Raw genomic sequence first — 5,336 nt, forward strand, 5'->3', positions numbered from 1 at the left:
TCATCAGATTTCTCAACAGAAACACTATAGCCAGAAGAGAATTGCAAAAAGTATTCCAAGCAATGAACAACAAAGGCCTACAACCAAGACTACTCTACCCAGCAAGGCTTTCTCAAAGTAGAGGGTGAAATAAGGAGTTTCCCAGGCAAAAGAAGGCTAAAAGAATACATCTCCACCAAATCAGCATTGCAAGAGATGCGAAAGGGTCTGCTTTAGGAAGATAAAGAAACAGAGAGAGACAGAGAGGAACACAGGTACAGAAAGGGAAAATGGCAATGAATAAGTACCTATAAATAATAACCTTAAATGTAAATGGATTATATGCACCAATCAAAAGACATAAGGTAGCTAAATGAATTAGAAAGCATGACCCACATATATGCTATCTACAAGAGACCCACCTCAAAACAAAAGATCTATACAGACTGAAAGTGAAAGGATGGAAAAAAACATTTCAAGTGAATGGACATGAAAAAAAAGCTGGGGTAGCAATACTTATATCAGACAAAACAGATTTCATAGCAAAGGCCATAAAAAGAAACAAAGAAGGACATTTCATAATACTTGAGAACAATCCATCAAGAAGATATTACCCTTTTAAACATATATGCACCCAACATAGGAGCACCCAAATATATAAGGAAAATCTTGAAGGACTTCAAGAAGGATATTGACAGCAACACACTCATAGTAGGGGAATTTAACACCCCATTGTCAACAAAGGACAGATCTTTGAAACAAAGAAACACCAAGCATATTGAGGCATTGACAACACTCTAGAATAAATGGACTTAATTGATATATATATAGAACTTTTCACCCAAATAAGCAAAATACACATTTTTTTTTCAAGTGTGCATAGAACATTTTCAAAGATAGATCATATGGCAGGACATAAAACAAGCTTCAACAAATTCAAGAAAATTGAAATTATATCAAGCATCTTCTCAGATTACAATGACTTGAAACTGGAAATCGACCTCAAGGTAAAAACTCAAAGACATTGAAACTCATGGAGAATTAATAATATTCTATTAAATAATGAATGGGTTAACAATGACATCAAGGAAGAAATCAAAAAAGTTTCTGGAAACAAATGATAATGAACACATGACAACCAAAAACCTATGGGATACAGCGAAAGCAGTCCTGAGAGGAAAGTTTATAGTAATACAGGCCTACCTAAAAAGGATAGAAGAATCTCAAATAAAAAATCTAATGCGACAGCTACAAGAACTAGAGGAACAACAACAAACAAAGCCCAGACAACTAGAAGGAAGGAAGTTATTAAGGTCAGAGTAGAATTAAATGACATAGAGACTAAACAACAATTCAAAAGATCAATAAAACCAGGAGCTGGTTCTTTGAAAAAATAAACAAAATTGACAAACGTTTAACCAGGCTCATCAATAAAAAAAGAGAGAGGACACAAATAAACAAAATCAGAAATGAAAGAGGAGAAATCACAATGATACCACAGAAATGCAAAGGACTGTAAGAAATTACTATGAACAACTGTATCGCAAGAAATCTGACAACCTAGATGAAATGAACAAATTTCTGGAAACATATAATCTTGCAAAACTGAATCAAGAAGAAGCAGAAAGCCTGAACAGACTGATAACAACTACTGAAATTGAAGCAGTAATCAAAAAACTCCTTGCACACAAAAGCCCTGGACCAGATGGTTTCACAAGTGCATTTTATCAAACGTTCAAAGAACTAACACCTATTCTTGAATGGTTTCAAAAAATTCAAGAAGAGGGAAGCCTCCCAAACTCTTTTTATGAGGCCAGTATTATCCTAAAACCAGGTAAAGACACAACAAAGAAAGAAATTACAGGCCAATATCTCTGGTGAACATTGATGCTAAAATCCTCAACAAAATACTAGCAAACTGGATCCAGCAATATATTGAAAATATCATATACCACAATCAAGTGGGACTTATTCCAGGGATGCAAAAATGGTACAATATTTGCAAATCAGTAAATGTGATACATCACATAAACAAAATGAAAGACAAAAATCACATGATCATATCAATAGATGCAGAAAAAGGGTTTGATAAAATCCAGCACCCATTTAGGATAAAAACACTCAGCAAAGGGGTATAGAGAGAGCATACCTCAACATAATAAGGGCCATATATGAAAAACCTACTGCCAACATCATACTCAACTGGCAAAACTAAAAACATTCCTCTTCAGGTCAGGAATAAGACAAGGTATCCACTTTTACAACTCTAATTCACCATAGTACTAGAAGGCCTAACCATAGTGATCAGACAGGAAGAAAAAATAAAAGGAATCCAAATTTGAAAGGAGGAAGTAAAACTGTCATTATTCACAGATGGCATGCTAGTATACATAGGAAACCCTATAGGCTCCACCAAAAAACTACTCGACCTAATAAGTGAATTTGGCAAAGTAGAGGGATACAAAGTCAGTACTCAGAAATCACTGGCATTTTGTACACCAACATGAACTATCAGAAAGAGAAACTAAGACAACAATCTCATTTACTATAGCAACAAAAAAATAAAGTACTTAGGAGTAAATTTAACCAAGAGGGTGAAAGACCTGTACTTGGAAAGCTACAGAACATTGAAGAAAGAAATTAAGGAAGATACAAATAAATGGAAGCACATACCGTGTTCATGGATTAGAAGAATCAATATCATTAAAATGTCCATACTACCAAAAGCAATCTATAGAGTCAGCACAATTCCTATTAAAATACCAATGGCATATTTAACAGATCTGGAACAAATATGCCAAAAATTTATATGGAACCAAAAATGACCCCAATAGCCTCAGTAATTTTGAGAAAGAAGAACAAAGTTGGAGGGATCAAAATACCTGATATCGACTATACTACAAGGCCACTGTAATCAAAAGAGTCTTATATTGACATAAGAACAGACATATAGGTTAATGGAACAGAATAGAGAGCCTAGAAATAAACCCATGTCTCTGTGGTCAATTAATATTTGACGAAGGGGAGCAAGAGCATACAATGAAGTAGAGAAAGTCTCTTCAATAAATGGTCTTGAGAAAACTGGATTAGTACGTGCAAAAAATGAAACTAGACCACCAACTTACATCATACAGAAGAATAAGCTCAAAATGGATAAAAGACAAGTATAAATCATGATACCATAACAATCCTAGTGGAAAACATAGGCAGTAAAATTTCAAATATCTCACGTAACAATATTTTTTGCTGATATATCTCCTTGGGCAAGGGAAATAAAAAACAATGGGGCTACATCAGGAGTCCCCAGCCATCTCACCTGCCGGGCCGTCTGTCCTGCCGTCGCCACCACCGCCGCTGGCATGAGCTCCACGCAGTTCAACAAGGGGCCCTCCTACGGGCTTTCGGCCGAGGTCAAAAACCGGCTCCTATCCAAATATGACCCTGAGAAGGAGGAAGAACTCCACAGCTGGATTGAGGGACTCATGGGCCTGTCTATCAGTTCTGACTTCCAGAAGGGTGCAAAGGTTGGGATTATCCTGTGCACACTCATGAATAAGCTGCAGCCTGGCTCGGTCCCTAAGATCAACCACTCCATGCAAAACTGGCACCAGCTAGAAAACCTCTCCAACTTCATCAAGGCCATGGTCAGCTATGGCATGAACTCCGTGGACCTGTTCGAGGCCAATGACCTTTTTGAGAGTGGAAACATGACACAGGTGCAGGTGTCTCTTCTGGCTCTGGCAGGAAAGGCCAAGACGAAGGGGCTGCAGAGTGGTGTGGACATCGGCATCAAGTACTCAGAAAAGCAGGAGCGGAACTTTGATGATGCTACCATGAAGGCGGGCCAGTGCGTCATTGGGCTCCAAATGGGCACCAACAAGTGTGCCAGCCAGTCAGGCATGATGGCATATGGCACGAGAAGACATCTGTATGACCCCAAGAACCATATCCTGCCACCCATGGACCACACAACCATCAGGCTCCAAATGGGCACCAAAAAGTGTGCCAGCCAGGTGGGCATGAAGGCTCCCGGGACCTGGCGGCACATCTATGACACCAAGTTGGGGACTGACAACTGTGACAATTCCTCCATGTCTCTACAGATGGGCTACACGCAGGGCACCAACCAGAGTGGCCAGGTCTTTGGCTTGGGCTGGCAGATATATGACCCCAAGTACTGCCCACAAGGCCCAGTGGCCGACGGAGCTCCAGGGTCAGCAGGCAACTACCAAAGCCCAGGGAAGGCCCCAAAATATCCCCCTACTACCAAGAGGAGGCAGACTTCTGAGGCCCCCCTTGTGGGGTGTCTCCCTATGTCATCACCCCATCTGGGAGTTTCGGTTTTTCTATGTCTTCATATTATTTTTCTATGTATTCAAGTGCTTCCAGCTGAGGGTCTGTGAAGGCCAGATCCAGATTCCTGTGGTATAAGGGGTCCTTGCCAGGGCACATCCAGGTAGCAAATTTCCCAGCAGGCTTTGGGCCAAGCTGTAGGGGGAAGAAGAAACCTGTGCAGGGAGGGAAACTGGCCCCAAATGGTTTCCAGTTGCTCTGCCCCTCTTCCCTTTTCTCTGCTGATCAGTTTGTGGTTTCTGTTCCCACAAAAGTTTCAGGCAGTTTTAACTAAACAAAATAATTTGGGGTGATGGGGTGGGGATGCTGGAGAGGGTGCTGCTGGGATGGAAGTCCCCTAGGAGAGGGCCGGGCCACAGTCCCCAGATATTTTAGGCATCATGAGGAATTGGCTTTCCCTAGGACCCTCCCAGGGGCCAAGTGAGGAAACTGAGGCCTGGACAGGACAGTGGAGCTGTGAATGGTTGAGGCAAAGCCAGAACCTCCTTCTATACTATTCCTTTCTCCCCCATGAAATACTGCACAGGGACCTACAGCAGGAGGCCCTCTCTGGGACCAACCCCACCCAGGAGCCCTAGGAACAAGAGATAATGTGAAATACCAACTGTGGACCAAAGGCAATAAAAACCTTTTTAGCAAAAAACAAACAAACAAAAAAAACAAAAACAAAAACAAATCGGCTACATCAAATTAAAAAGCTTCTGCATGGCTAAAAAAATCACCAAAATGAAAAGGGAACCAACTGTATGGGAGAACACATTTGCCAACAATATATTGGACAAGGGTTTATTCTCCAAAATATATAAAGAACTTATATGACTCAACGCTAGGAACACAAATAATCCAATTAAAAATGGGCAAAGGATCGGAATATACACTTCACCAAGGAGGACATACAGAGGGCCCATAGATACATGAAAATATACTCAACATCACTTCACTAGCCATCAGAGAGATGCAAATTAAAACCACAATGAGAGATCACCTCACACCTGTCAGAATGA

General features: G+C 40.6%; 1 pseudogene; it reads left to right on the plus strand.

The window, feature by feature from the left end:
* Window positions 1–3,338: 3,338 nt before the first annotated feature.
* On the plus strand, window positions 3,339–4,267 carry LOC150019449 (calponin-2 pseudogene; annotated as a pseudogene).
* Window positions 4,268–5,336: the final 1,069 nt, after the last annotated feature.

Source organism: Furipterus horrens, unplaced genomic scaffold (genome assembly GCF_987537825.1).
Source record: "Furipterus horrens unplaced genomic scaffold, mFurHor1.1.pri manual_scaffold_2, whole genome shotgun sequence".
NCBI lineage: Eukaryota > Metazoa > Chordata > Mammalia > Chiroptera > Furipteridae > Furipterus > Furipterus horrens.